Genomic DNA, 16088 nt, shown 5'->3' with positions numbered 1-16088 from the left:
AAGGTATTCGGCATACATTTTCTGATGCGTTAAAATCGCGGCGATAACGTCCGACGCTCGGCATACCTACATCGTGCTATAATATAAAGAAAGTCATCTTGTTTGCATTCGCGTAACGAGATTCAAGTCGGTAGGCAAACGCGCGAGCCGCTCTGTATTATTGAATTATTTTTAAAAGACGATTTATATTCCCTACCAATATTTTGCGTCAATTATTTATCAATAATGCGCGTGTTACGTGAGATATATATTCAAAAAATAATACGCGTGTAATACTGGAAGTGAATGATTACTTTCGTATAGTTCATCGTTTTTGAATTTTTTAAATTAATTACAGCTTTATTAACTGCGTTTATCACGAGCATGATAAAGTTGCCGACGTTACTTTCGAATTCTTCGGCTTCAGTAATAGGATGTTGCGGATACAGAACGGATCAAATTCGAATCGGGTGGTATCTCGCCGCGTTTAATTAGTAACTAGAGTCGTGATTATCGATAATTATTAAAGTCATTAATATTTGTAATATAAACTTGACGCTTGTCCATCCTTCATGGCTCATTAAAATTTTGAAATATTGTATTCTGTGAATATTTGCCTCTAATTTTAGCACTCATTCACTTGTCATAATGCAATTATATATTAGAATACGAGATTGCATTTTTGTTCTATATTGTGAGCATATATTATTTGTTATTTGCAGCCTGAAAAGTGGGAGCAACAGCGGCATGGTAGATATCGGGTGAAATCAATTGCATAATTTTTTTCTCGATTCGTCGCGTCGGTTATATTAATTTGTGAAAATCGTCAATTCGAGTACTTATTCTTGCGGAATGAAATAAAATGTGTATCGCGTACGATTAATGTCGGGAGTGCCGTATAAAGTCTCGTGCGATCATAACATTCTGTCAATTAATTCGTAGTAACGTTCGTAGTAAATTTTGTATACGCGAGTGAATGTGTATGAGTGCAACGAGGGAATCTGAGAGGAGGAGGAGGCCTAGGAGGCATCGGGCGACAGCGGAGCAACTACGAGGTAAATATAATTTTACTTACTAATTATATTAATTGTATATTATTCGTTACTTGTAGTATGAATCAGTTATTCTCTCATTCGTTTTAATCGTTGGTTCGAATGATTTATAAATGAGAAATAAAAAGAGATATTTATCTATGAAATTGTAAAAAAGGTTTATTACAAGAAAATGATTATTTTCAAAGTTAGATCATTTTTTTGTTTTATTAAATATCTATTTAAAGACTAATAAAAAATTTAAAGAGCGCGACGGTAATTTTTTAAAAATATGAATTATTTCGATCGCTGTTATAATTTGGATATTTTTGTGTGTTACAGTTCAATACCCAGTTTTGCAACATAATTTACTTCGACGTGGCGTGTCGGTGAGTCAAATTATATTTTATTTTAATTTAAGATAATGGATTTATGAAAAGTGTATTAGAAATATAAAATTATATTACAGATAAATATAACACATTACAAATCTTAGAATGTGCATGTGTATAGGCTAGAATATCTATCATATCTATTCTCTAAATCTAATTTTATAAGAAACTTACATCAACTGACATTTATTTAATACTTAACAGCAATTTAGTACTGATGCTATGTTAGTGTAAAATGCATATAAAGAAATATAGAATGACATTTATGTAATAGAAATGAGACGATTGATTCTCTCAAGAATAATCGATTTTTAAGCGAAGTTTGCATAAATACAGTGTGTACATTGTAAAATCTATATTTTTATATTGATTAAGGGTGGGCACGAAAATCTTTCTCGCGATCGGGATTGGCGGGATCGAAACGTGACTGCCGGGTGTCGTCCGGCCGTTATCATAAACGAGCTGCCAATCGACTGTATAGTTCGCCGCGCGGGCTCGGTATATATCGGGATGGGAGTAGCAGCCGGTCTGCTCTTATAACTCTCGCGCAATTGGAGGGCCGTAATTCGAAGCGAATAATTGACCGAATGGCGCGGCCGGTGGCGGCGTTTCAGAGGTTTACGGCCAGTGGCACGACCTCAATTTCGCTCCGGCAATCTCTGCCATCCTGCCTGCCTGTGCCTGCCTGCCGCCGAAAAGCCATGACCGCGCAAGAGAGCTCTCCTGGCACTCTCCGCGTCATCCTGGCCCAAATCCAAACCATCGATCGCCGACCGCGAACGGTCAGACGATCAACGAACGTGCGGTACATCGTTAATACGAGGTCCGATGGATGGATGGACGAATCGTGGGTCGCAGAGAGAAAATTAGCCGCGTTAACGCGAATATCTCCGCCTTGATCTCCTTTTCCCGTAGTCTTTAGGGTGCGAATAACTTTGACGATTATAACGAGAGTAGCGAGGGATCGTTGATATAAAGCTGGATGAACGATCGTATATGAGATGTGACTTACAGAAAATCAGGAAATAGTTATGTGTGTGTGTGCACCTCTTTATATTGATATATGTGTTCAGGAATAGCTCCCGCATTACGAGAATTCGAATAACTTTAGATTTATATAAGATTTCTATTCACAAAATTCACAAAACTTGAATTTATATGAAAGAACAAAATAATAGAATGTTTTGTTAGACAATTTCATCTTATTTATAATTTTTATGTAAAATATCAATTATATCCAATAACATCCGAAAGCAGACATTTTTTAAACAACCAAAGTACATATAATTAGCTCTTTTATTATCTTGTTGTAAGATGCAAATTTTTTGGGGTCTAATTTAAGCGAGAGGCGCGTAGCTTCAATTTCAAGCCAGCGTACACTGTTTAATCCGCGTGCCGGTATTCGGGTGTTAATCTAATCGGGATAAATCGAACCCGTCCATTTCCATTCGGACGTACGCGTACGTTTAATATCCGGTTATTCGTCTGTCGGGGTTCGGACTCGCGCGCCCCGAAGCCGGGGGGTTTCGAAATTAAAAACCCGTTCGTATGGTGCGACGGCTTCGAAAAGCTTCATCCGGGCGTGATGTACCTACCTACGCCGAGAATCTACCACGCGTTCTCATCGACTCGGGGGAGGCGGAGGAAGCTGAATCGTTATTAGCTGCACCCGGGGAATCCCCGTTACGCTTCGCCGGTTCCACCTGCCTTAGTGCAGGCGCAAAAAAATATGGAGAGTACGAAAAAAAAATTGGGGTTGCGTTACTGTTCCTTGCCTCTACTCGTTCCCCCTCCGTGGATGCTTGTGCAACGGGTGGCATTGTGTCCTCATCCCGACAAAACATCGGGCAGATAATCACTCTGGATTGAAATCACGGACAATTGTGTTTTCAAGCGTTTCAAGACGCTATTGAAGGGGACACTTTTTCACGCCGCAGTGTTCGCGTATAAACAGGGTTCGCTCTAGGTCTTCCTCTAGAAAGCTTATTGTCGGTTTTCGTGTTTGATCATAAATTAAATCGTGAATCGATGCCGTTTACGCTGTAATCGAAAATATTTTATAAAAGTTAATGGTCGCTGATTCTTAGAATTCTAGAATTGAATAATAATTAAAATATTGTTTTTGCTTTATCATTTTACTTGTCATTTATGTGAAAAATGAATTAATTAGGAAAGCAATTTGTATATGATACCAGAGAAGCTGGTTTTTATTAGGGTATATTATAATTTTGCATAAATATATAATTTACTTATTTAAATAAATATAAATTATATGTCTAATATCTCAAGTTTAGTTTTTCGTATAAAATTTCGGATCTTGATCCTCGATGCGTCAGTCTTGCAATTAGTTTCTTTTAAAGAATGAACGTTTCTCTAAATAATGAACGATTTTTTTTATCGAAGATTTAAAGTCGAGTACCACGGGATAGATTTAATTACGCGGCGGATTGTAAATTTAAGAATTCACACGGTACGCGGCTGGTTTGTCGCGCGGTCGTGGCGAAGGAAAAGAAACCGAGATATAGAGAAAGAAGTAAGAGAGAGAAAATCGCAGACGACGGAGGAAAAGAAGAAGGTGAATAAAGAACCAAAGTGGTTCCGACCGGTAAGAGGGCATCGGCACGACGGTTAAATTCATTAGGCCGACATTGCAATGGCGCGGACGACGATTCTGCGCGGAATATCAATGAATTCGTGGGCACGGCGGACCCGTGCGACACACGCGGTATTTAGGGTCCAGGCGGTCGGCGGACATAAATCGAGAGATACCCGATAAAACGGCCGAAAAAATACGAGTTGCACCCAGAATAAATAACGTACACGGGGGATGCTGCGGTCAAACGTGGGGTTATGAATTACAGCTTATGAAAGGCGCGCCGCGGGATGACGGGGGAGAGGGGTTCCGGGACGAGCGAGAGCGAGGGAGGCGCGGTATAAGGGCTGCCTGCAACCCTCCGGATTTTCGGGAACGAAATTCACTCGTCGCAGACGCCAATCGAGGCGGAAATTTACTTTCCCTCCCTTGATGGCGCCCGTCCACCTCGCCCGGGTTTCTCCTCGCGCTGGCAATCGACCCACTTTCCGGCACGCACTCGCACCCGATATATGTTCGTGCCCTCCCGGTACACGTCGATGAACATAGAAGTCAGCGTGCCACTCGAGTTGGCATTCGCTTGAAAAGTACAGAAGGGCCCTGATAAACGATCATCGGGGTTAGCGTCAGATGGTGAACAAGAAAATAGACTCTTTAGAGTTGAAAGATTAAAAGTAGTGCTGTTTAAATAACTAGCTAGAAGAATAATGTCTGTTATTTCTTATTTATTTTAATTATTTCTTATAATTATTTCTCTATGCAACAGATATATTAATTGTTAAAAATTTACTAAGTTGGATGAGATATAATGAAAAATGAGAGGTGGGCTATTTCAGTTTTTGCCTCAGGTAAGAAAATCCTTAGTTACGGTCCTATATTTTATCTTGGATGGGTGCACAAAGGTTTAAAACCGGCCTTAGGTAGTGGAAACGCGAATAAATCGGTCCTCGTGAATGGCGCTCGTGCACCGTGAAGGATAGTGTCTCTTTTTATTAACGGAGAGGGTGCGATTGTTGTCAAGAGAACGTCCCGTTGTCGCTAGCATCTCCATTCGGGATAATGCAGACGTAACAAATAGATCGGTGCACTGTTTTGTAAATAGAAGCAATATTGAATAGTATAATCGTTAGTTGTCACGAAAAGAATTCAATTCGGAGATGATGATAGTCGCAAATAAATCACATACGGGGAACGGAATTTTCGATACGTGTATCATCTTGGAATCAGGTCCAATTTCGCTCGGGCTCATGAGAAATTCGACGCGCTAAGGCGTGTGCGTGATGTACGGAAATGCTGACGTGGTCGGAACATGACCCTAATCCATAGCGTGGGTCCGAGGGTTCCTGCATTAGTACAGGAATCCGTCTTATTGCTAAAAGCACCTAGAAACCGTGAACACTTGTCAGACACGCGTCGTTTTAGAGCGTTCAATTTTATTCTGCCAATTTATCTTCAAAAATTTTCACGATTAAGACTCATGCGATTGAATACTTCCGAGTAACTGACATTATTTATAATATCAGTATTTTATTTATAACTAAAACATATGACGAGTTTAGCAACTTGTATTATTGAGGAGTAGAAATTAAATAGAAAAAGAAAGAGGAGTATAGCTGAAAGTATAGCAAACGCGCACTTTTCGTTTCTCGCATCGCACAGAAAATTAAAAGTGACTGTTCGCCACGTGGATTCGCGAGAAGGATATTCGACGAGTCGGGCCGATACCGCGAAATACACTTTCGATGAGAATCGGATTCCCCGCTGGGCGCGTGGTAGGAACCTAATCCGGTACAACATTTTCCCAGACGGCAAATCTGATTTGCTGTCTTTCTCGCCCCTCCTCCTTTCGTCCCTCCGCCGAAAATCCTCTTTCCGGCGTATATACGCGTGCCCCTTTTGGTTTAAAGCAGAGAGAAAGAAGGAGAGGGGAAAAAATCGTTTCTGGCTCTGACATTTTATTCGAAACGCCGATCGACAGCCAGCGAACGCAATAAGAAAACGCGCAGCTGAATGCGCTACCGTAAAATAGGATGAACGCATGCCGAGATGCCACGCTATGTACCGGGAAAGAAAAAAGGGCGGGATATGAGAATTAAACTGGAAACCCCGTGACTAGTGCGCGTCAATTTCTTTGATACCGCGAAATCCGCTTTCGCCGATCTCGTATTATAGATAAGTATAGATATGAATTGGTCAGGGTTGCTTAATGTTAACGTTAGTTATGGGTGTGTGTATTTTCGAATCTTTTGTATTACTCCAACGTTACTCCTCACATAAGAATATACTGAAATGATTGTGAAGAAAAAGACCGATTAAAATCTATTAATTTAATCATAACTCTTCGACTTTGTTAAATTTAATATATTTTGAATGTTTGGCTTATATAACGCAATTCTCAACATTTATCGAATTGTTAAGAAAGCAGTACAAACCGGTTTCCGATATATAAAAACGAAGCAGGTCGTGTTCGATGTGAAAACGCGAAAATAGTCATAGACGCAAGTGCATCAAATAACAACGACGTTTTTCTGCGTTACGCCGAAAAAATCATAGCAAAATGTGTTTTCCGGCAACAAAAAAAGGTTTCCCGCTTGTGACTCGCTCCACCGTTCGTCCAATTTTCCTGATCAATTTCCGGGCAATCAGCTAAGTGCCTTCATGCTCGTCACACGGATGCACATGCGCCCTATATGCCAGATAGCCGGGCAGGTATCGGTATCGACGCATACGCCAGTGCGTTTAACACAAAGACAGAAAGAAAAAAGAGAGAGAGAGAGAGAGAGAAAGAGAGAGAGAGAAAAAGAGAGAGAACCTGGCTTTTGCGCGGGCTTGTTTATTTTACCTTTTACCCTCGTTAAGCCTCGGGAAGCCTTTGAAAGGCCGTGAGGGGTCGGGCGAGCTCTGTAGGTACTTTGAAAAATGGGGATCAACGCTCAGCCGACACGATAATAACTTCGGGTTGTTGCACCCAAATTTACCTCGCTCGGATGTACCACGGACGCCGATGTAAATATCGTGAATAGAGAGACAGAGACAGAGAGAGAGAGGGAGAGAAAGAGAGAGCGCGCGAGCGAATGTTGAATACCGCATTTGAGACACTATGTACGTATCTACTATGTACATATCCATACGCGAAAGAAATCGCGGTGATATCGTGATTTCTGCGATACCCGAGAGAGTTGCTATTCCAAATGCGATAAGCTAGGTTCAAACGATGATAGTTTATACCGACGTCGCGGTCGATTTGAACGAAAAGTTCCACGTGTGTCTTTGGCATTTCAATATTAATGCAGAGCTCAGGCAGATGCAAACATTAACATTTTGTAGGTAATAAAAACGATCAGAGTGACTAAATTGATTTAAATTACGATAACATCATACTGTTTGTGATGTATATTTTATCTCACAATTGCATAATCAGGCTAAAACATTTAATGAATAGACTTTATCTTTTAAATAGGCAAAGCGCTCTCCGTCAATTTTCTCGACAAACTTGTTTTATATAACAAATTTGGGTTTCTACTACACTTAGATAGATCGTCATGAATCCTTTCAGGACGGCCTAATAATCTGCATGAAATCGCGCGGTCTCACAGTGCTCGTCTTTGATTAAAAAAAGATCATCGAGAGATATTAGAAACCTGGTATTGGCAGATACGTTAAAGTGATGTATATCTACATATCATTCGGGAACGAATAATTATCGAATTAATCACTTAATTACTAAATGTTTGCTATCGAAATGTTTGATTTGATTACAAAATCGCGCGTGTTAATGAGGTGACGAATGGGATGGGGTGCAGGGTGTCGCCGACATAGGGTCACGAATGCAATATATTACGAAAGTGTGGAGATCTACTCCCGATTGTATCGAATTGAATCACCGGGGACTCCTCCTAGTCCCGGCCCATCGTTCACGGCGACGGTTTTCCCCAGTCAGATACTTAGCACTCCCTTTTGAAATTTGTCGTTTCTCTCGTAACTAAGAGGCTACAGCCGACATTTGTCAGGGACAAGGACGATGATACGTAAAAAGGAACGCTCCCCGATTAAACGAAACACGCTGAGCGCGAGATGGAATTAAATCGTCTCGGGGCGAGCTTGTAGGCGCGGTGCGAGAATAGCAAAAACAAAATGGATAACTTTGATGGATTCTATATTAAATTAGAAGATAAAGATCCCAGTTTAAGTTATTTGCAAATTAACGCGGCGTGTTGACACGAAAATTACATTATTGATTACATCCAACAAAATGTATAATTTTAAGAAATTAATTTTAATTGTTTTCTGTAAAGGAAAACCAAGACTATTTGAATTTTATCGCTGACTTCGCTGTCCTCATTACTGTCCTGCTGCTGTATGTAGATATTTTTAGGGTGAATTTATAACACTAACTCGCTTACGTAAATCCGGCACGTGTCTGCGACGATTGCGCGCGACAGAATTGCGTCGTGAATCACGCACGTGGAAAACAATGCACGTGTTTTCCCATGAATCGATGCCATCGCCGTTTGAATGTACCAATTTAGCGTCGGCGCCGTAATCGAGATGAAATTTTTCTCCTTTAGTTCGTGGTACCTCGTCGCCATCATCGTCACGTAGTCCGCACATACCTAATGGCCCGAATTTTCCGTGGCATCGTAGATAACGAGAGAAGGGGCGACTTTTATTACACGAGACACAGACCTAACGAAACTGGCGTCCACTTGGCTATTCCGCTCACGGATCGCCCTTGATATTATCAAATCCCGGTTCTCGCGGGAAGGAGGCGTAGAAAAGAAGGGATAGCGGGGTGTGGTAAATTAATCTGGGAGTTTTAATTTTAACAAACGCCCCGTTCGCGCTACACTTTCCCCAGCGTGCGGTTTGTTATTTTAGATGGTCGCCTAACTCGCGCGTGCAACGTTTTACAGCTTACGAGAGCCGGCCCATGAAGTACTTCCTACAAAATGTTGGCACACGTGCTGCGTTTACGACTTGCGTAACCGGCGAAAGTCCGTGCGATTGTACACGCGTATAAAGTATTAACATGCTGAATCGGTGCGCGATTAATCTAGATCGTCATATATTACCATAGGTGAATCGAGAAGTAACCGTGAGAAATATTAAGCCTTATAATTCATAGGATGGACGTAATTTATATTCTGTACATGATCTATCCGCTATATTTAAGAAAATTGTATTACGTAAGATTTATTTTTTTATGTAGACAAAAAAATCATAATTTCGATATAAATTGCGTCGACATCTGGATTATACTAATTAGACCGATTTCGGATTGATTCAAGGATATACTATTAAAATAGGTGTACTGGAACGTCCTGAATATCGTACTACGTAAATTTTTTCGGACTGATCGAGATTTGCGACTTCGCGATACTTTGGCACGCGAATTAGTATTCCGAGGCGTCCACCACTGGAGCTTCTGCTATTTCGTACGAGTCAGGGCTCGTCGAGAAGGCCACGAGATAGGACTCGTAACTGTGATCCGTGGGATGCAAGATACGGCAAAGAGAGACAAAATCGAGATCGACGTGGCTCGGGCTACGACGAAGAGAGAAAAGAAGGACAAAGGGGAAAGGGGTGGGATGAGGGCGAGGAAGGGCCTCGGGTTTAGGAGTACAGTTGGGCGCAGACGTGACAGCGATCAGGAGATATCGCAAACCCAGGGTCCGTTTTTTATCCCGACGGTGCTCTCGCCTCGCAGCCGGAAACATCGACGAATCGAATGCATGGACGGAGTTATTAAAACAAACGTGATAACAGCGCGTTTCGCAAGTATGCAAAGAACGTACGCGAGCAAGGCGGAGTCGATGCATCGCCGCTCATAGGAGAGAGAAAGAGAGAAACAGTGTTTGAGCACGGAATATCGCGATACGTATATTTCTGGAAAGGAGAGGATGGATCGACGAATCGGCCAACACGCAGTCCGGCAGCGACGATATACAGGGCCGGCTTTGAAAATCAGCAAAACGACGACGCCTCGGTTGCAATTCCGAGAGTTGTAACTAGATCTGTGGACCATTGGTCCATTATTAATAACAGTTTTCTTTTTGATAAAATGCTTTACCATTGTATTTAATTATAATATAAATAATAGATCAAGGAAATGACGAGACAAAATTGACTTTGTGAAATTGAATTGCAGCTCGTTTAATACTCTAGCTTAAATCGAGTAATTTCGTGATTAATGTATTGATTAATAATAAAATAAAGATAAAGATAAAAGACATTAAGCGAGTAAAAATGTATTGTAGAGACTGGTGGTCACAAAAATGTATTCGCTTGGAAAGAGGAAGAGTAAAAAGCCGGCCCTGACTATATCCTTCGTGTACTCTTAACGGATGTTAAAATCTCGTTAATGGTTTCGCTTCGTACGCGCGATACTCGTCTTGCAGAAGTCTCTCGAGAGAGGAGCCGATCCTTTCCCTAATTGAAGAAAAATCCGAGATCGGAGGTAGATCGACTCGTCCGTACGCGACATTGTCGTAAGTTTGCCCGGCGTAAGAATTCGTAATCGCTGTCCGCGTCGAGAAATAGTAAGACAGAACAACGGACGAATGGAGCGAAGGAAATACGTGTAATGGGAAGGATTCTTTTCTTTTAACTGAATTATTTGCAATCTATTAAAGTGATTCCCATATATCGATCCACAATATAATCAGATATAGGATTCGTTTTCTTTTTTCTCAACAAGAATACTCTAAAATCATCCAATGCTTGATTATTTAATGTCCGATTATTAATGTTTCAAAATTGTCGATTTAACTGACAATTGTCATTCCAAATCTTTAATTGTAATTATATAAAAATTCCTAATAATGTTTTTATTGTTTTTCTTATATGTATATAATTTAGAAAGTACAGAAATAAACAGGAACAAAAGTCTGGCAAATAAAATAATGAGTTTCCAATAATGAGTTATCCATCGTCATGCAATTGCCTTCACAGAGTCTCACAACTGTAGATGCGTTTAATAAATATAATTTGGCGAAAGATAATGATAAAGAGAATTATGCCAGTCGAGAAATAGCGTATTGTTTACATTTAAAGTTTAAGTTTATTCGATATTATTCTCTTCTCGACAAAATAATTTAATTGCATCTGTCTGCCTGAGAAACGTTGCGCGAATTTATGAAAGCTCCGTAACATATCGCAGAAAATAGATGATAGAAATAGATGCAAAATTGCATATTTAAATTTCCTTTTTATATGTACTTTTTTTAGTACTAATATTTAGTAAATAATTTTCAGCATATTAGTAGAAACGAATAAGATTCTATACGAGTAACAAATACAAAAAAATTGCACAGTATATTCGATAGCTACTTAGCTGCTTAATTATAACGAAATTTCGAAAATCTACATTGACACGCTTTCAGCTATGACAATGAAAAATCCCAGCCCTATATTACTCATTACCCTTAGGGCTCTTATTAGCCCGCCGCATTTCTCCCCCAATGACACCCAAACAACGTAGAAGAACAGGAGGTCTTTTGTCGATCCACTCTCTGTATACGGTGTCACACGATACCGGCGCGGCGTGTGTACATTGCTTCCCTCTCGTAATACAGGTATCGTGTATGCGAATAATACGAATCTCGCACGCACGTACGTGGGCACGCACGATCGTCGCCAGTGTTACCTCTCCCTGCCTTTCTCTCTTTTTCCCTCTGTCCGTATAAGCATCGCGTACGTGTGTATTCGGGAGTGCCGGCCGTGACGGATGAGCGCGGCGGATCTTCGGACAGGGCGTCGTGCTCGGGCTCCCGAGGGATCTCCGGCGCGAGATTGATGCGTTATGGGAGGCGATCGCAGCGCAACCCATGCATCGGCAATGACGACCTCGCCTCGCCGCCGCGTCTCCTCCGCGCTTCTTCTCGCCGTTCTTTTCTGTATTCCGCCTATCCGCGGGTTCTTAGCAGGTATTCTCGGCATTCCATCCGCAAGTCGATCGAATACTGACGAGCTACGTTTTCATTCGTGATATTCAAAGATACATCCCGAATGACAGTCTTGCAAATTCGCCAAGTTAACTCGCAAGTAAAAATTTAGGTAATAATGAATTGTCGAATGAATAATTTTTACTTTACTTCTATCTTGCAAAGTTGCATTGCATTGTGTTATGTTACAAAGAGAACGTTTATTTCTTACAAAAGCGCGAAAAAAGCGTATAGTAAAGATTCTTCTTAGAATTTAATTCTTCCTAGAATTAGAATTCAAAATGGTTGTTTCTTTCGATAACCCAGCGTTTTGTAATCAAGCATCAGAGAAACCGCGGCGTTCTATTTTAACGTGTGGTTGTATATCGTTCTATGTCGGGAAGAGCGTAACACGTGGTCGTTAGAACGTAAAATCGAGCGAGCTTTCAAGATCTGTCGAGCGATGAGATCCGTCCTTGCGCGGTCCTCGTCGCCGAAGAAAATGGTGAGAAAATCTCGCTGTTACTGACAGAAATAGACGTGAATAGCTCTCAACGAAGCTCGGTGCAAAGAACCCGACGAACTTGCCTAAGATAAAAAAGTATAAAGCGAGTTAATATAAAGAAGCCCTCTTAATTAACAAGTTAAACTTTGAATGTCAATCAGAAGCATAGCTTTTGCGTGTAATTAAGAATGGGAGAACTTTTATAATAAATTAAGGTTGATAAAGGCACGAACTAAATCCACAAGCTGCACTTCAAATATTACAGTTAACAGTTTCTGTAGTTAGAAATCAGAATTTTTATGATAAATCAATTTACTTATGACAATCATTTTTAGATCTCTTTGGAATAATAATTATGAATGAATTTTTCCGCACAGCTGTCCCAGCTTTAGGCTAGCAGTCTATCTTATAATAATTTACATAGATACAGTTATCTCATAAAGATCAATATTAGAGATAGCGCGCGGTTTGTCTGTTTTGTTAATTGAAGTCACGTTATAAACGCACGAGCTCGGAAGCCTGCGAACCGGGGCGAGTGTAGCGATCGCTTCATTAGACACCGGGGCGGGTAAACGCAAAGCTCGACGGGGCCGGGCATAAATCTCGATGATAACTCGTCTCGGAGGCACGTATCTTCCCCGTTCGCCCGTTTCAGCGTCGAAGAAGAAGAAGGCCTGGAGAACGGCTTCCGCCGCGAAACCAGCCTGCAATCAGATAGCGGGAGCGTGCAGAAACGAACGTTCGCGAGGATATAGCTGGACTTTCGACACCCCGCGGTTCTCTTCGTTGCCTTATTCGCGGCGCGATACGCTCCGCGAACGCGGAGTCTGAACGGCCGCATTTATGTCGCTGCCTGGGAATAATTTACCTCCCGAAGCCGACGCGAAGCGGATACCGTGACTTTACGCGCGATTATAAAATTCTGCTAATTATGCGTTTATCGAAGATATACTATACTCGCGAGAGATACCCTATAAGCGATCGTAAGACTCTCCGTCGCGCGTTCGGTGTCTCGTTTGCATCTTCCGTCTTCAGGTAACTACGTGGAAAAGCGAACGACCATCTTGATTTTACATAGGTCAATCGTAAAGTTTCGTCAGTTCTTAAAGTTCGTTTACATCGCTTTAAAAAAAATGTTACGAGTTTCAGTCATTTAAATGTTAATGTACTCTTTGGAAACAGTAATAACTGTTCGATGAAATCAGCGATGTATAGCAGATGAATAAAATTTACTCACGTTCCGGGATTGAAACTTTAGAAGTATATACTATCAATTGCTTCGGAGAATCATACAGGGTTATTTCACGTTGCACTTTGAGGAAAAAGAAATTCCTCCAATGCGCGAGAGATTATCGTGCGTATTTTCCGATTGGACAGCTAATCTCACGTTACGCACGATTATCGATTGCAATGTTTCTCGCGCTGCTTATGCTACTTAACATTCTACATATTTACGCGATTTACCGCGCGCGATCGTAAGGAGATATCTCACAGCGTAATAAATTGATTTATCTATCCATCTATATCTGCGTAACGGATCGTTGTACGCGCGCGCTCACCTTTTGCATTATGTATCGCGTGTATATTATATTTCGGTGTTGGGTTGTGTACGGGCGAGTAAAGTTACTGCCGTATGCTCTTTACCAACGCGGCGGGTCTCCTTCTCTCGCCATTGTATGCTAAGGCCCTTCGCGATGCGCGCGTGGTCTTGCCGCTACCGGTGGCAGAACGATGTCCTCTTGGAGAAAAACACGGACATTTTGCTTGTACCGACCACGTCAAACGTCTCTGTTCCTCGATTTGCGTGAAAGGGAGATCACAAATCTAATCGGAACAACGTGAGGGATTAAAGTCGCTATTTTCATTCGCTTATAGAAACCAACATAAGTTTCATAATAAATGACTGAAACGTAAATGCAGGGAATAGAAGTAAAAGCCAACGGAGTTCAATCTCAAGGCCATTTAATTTTGATGACAATAATTAACCAAGTATGAGATCCACGAACATTAAAATTTGAGTTTGTTATAGATTGTTGTAGACTTTATCTGCTACAACGAGAAATATAAGGAGATATATATGAAATGTGCTTTAAAGATTGAGAACCGTCATCACGGTGCGATCCCTCCATGGAAATCTCAGAACTCGGGGATACGGTAGACGCGTTTCGGTTCAAACGTATTCGGTTATCGAACGTTGTTCCACTTCGATAAGGGTGGATCTGAAAGGGCTGACAAGGGTTGTGACGAATGCGCGGCGCGGCGCCGCCCCGCTCCCGGTGAATTTGCTTTAAAGGGCAATTTTATTCATCTCTAAGCAAAGAAGGATAGTCGAGAGGTCGGGATATCTCACATGCTCGAGGACGAATCCCTCGAGGCTACCTAATGCGATGTGCCTCGTAGATAAGTATATGTCCTTTCACGGCGCAACCTGACGAGAGAGGGTCTTCTTCGCGTTAACTGTCACGGAACTAGAATGACCAACGTGTCGCTCCGGTGATCTATCGGTGTTAGTCTACGAAACTGATTGGCATCTTCGAGGATCAACACGTCTCGCTGACAGAGATTCTGACGATAGGACAAATGTGAATAGCTGGTTCAAGGAATGTTGTTGGATAATTCAATTCTTTGTAAAATCAAGACGAGCTTCTTGTCACATCTTTTCAAGTCATAACATCAAGTTTTAAGTTTCTAACGTGATTAATTAAAAATTAATAATGGAAATAAATTTTTTTGAAGATGACAAAATCATCAATTACTAATTCCAATAAATGCTTCAATTTATAATTATATTGTAAACAAGAACAAGAAGTAACATAATATATATCCTCGTTTTGCAAAAACATGATGAGTATGTTACTTTGTATGATTATCGTTCTATACAGGATCTCGCGTTTAAATATTATTTGCAACAAAACATCGGCTATATTCACGCCAAAGATTACTTGCACTAAATGCATAGTTTACCCTAATTCATCAAAACTTGCCTGTCAAATCGCGTCTTCGCGGAGCGGGGCCTCTGACATTTGGTTCGCGTTGAGAGAAAGGCGCGCGTCGGCGGTGCAAAATACGAAAACGAAGGATACGCGGGCCAGCGAAGGAGATGACTCGATGCCGATTGCGATGAGCCGATGATTTATAAGGTTACCGGGAATAAATCAAGCGCGGCCCCGGCGCGAACACGCCTGGGCTCTTGATATTTCGCTATCCGTAAATCGGGGCCCCCTCGCGTCGTTATTGCCGAGGGATGTAATTCTCCATGGTTCGCGTCGCGATTCCGCGCGCTCGAATATAGTGTGAGTTATAAATCCGAGAGTGGATTTTGAAACGAAGGAGATGCGGCGATCCTCGGCCGGCCGAGGCACGAAGTAGGTATCCGTTTCTAGTCGCGATACGGATCGGTGAACGTTCGTGAAAAATCTTCGCTAATACGGTTATCTTTGCAGCACTCAAGAGTGTAGCAGTAGCGAATATGAGTATCAATCTTGAATTTCAGCTCGCGGAGATCTCACGCTATCTCGGATTATCTATAATAAGATCTTTGCAAATATCAACATTTTATTAACTTCCAGTGTGTAAAGTCGAGAAGATTAATATTGAATTTCTTGAATCTGATTGAATCCAATTTCGCTAGAGTCTGTGAAGTCTTTGAAGCTACAAATATTTACG

At 41.4% G+C, this 16088-nt stretch overlaps 1 long non-coding RNA gene across 1 annotated transcript in view; it reads left to right on the top strand.

Annotated features, from left to right (window-relative positions):
• The first annotated feature begins 708 nt into the window (after positions 1–708).
• LOC139767765 (uncharacterized) overlaps positions 709–16088 on the top strand; it is a 66972-nt gene continuing 51592 nt past the window's right edge. The window contains exons 1-2 of the long non-coding RNA XR_011717220.1: positions 709–1034; positions 1353–1399. This is a non-coding gene — a long non-coding RNA (uncharacterized lncRNA). The remainder of the gene's footprint in view (positions 1035–1352; positions 1400–16088) is intronic.

Source organism: Temnothorax nylanderi, unplaced genomic scaffold (genome assembly GCF_030848795.1).
Source record: "Temnothorax nylanderi isolate EJ_2023f unplaced genomic scaffold, tnyl_v1.0 TNYL_tig0012_pilon, whole genome shotgun sequence".
Lineage (NCBI taxonomy): Eukaryota > Metazoa > Arthropoda > Insecta > Hymenoptera > Formicidae > Temnothorax > Temnothorax nylanderi.
This window is presented reverse-complemented; position numbering and strand designations above follow the sequence as displayed.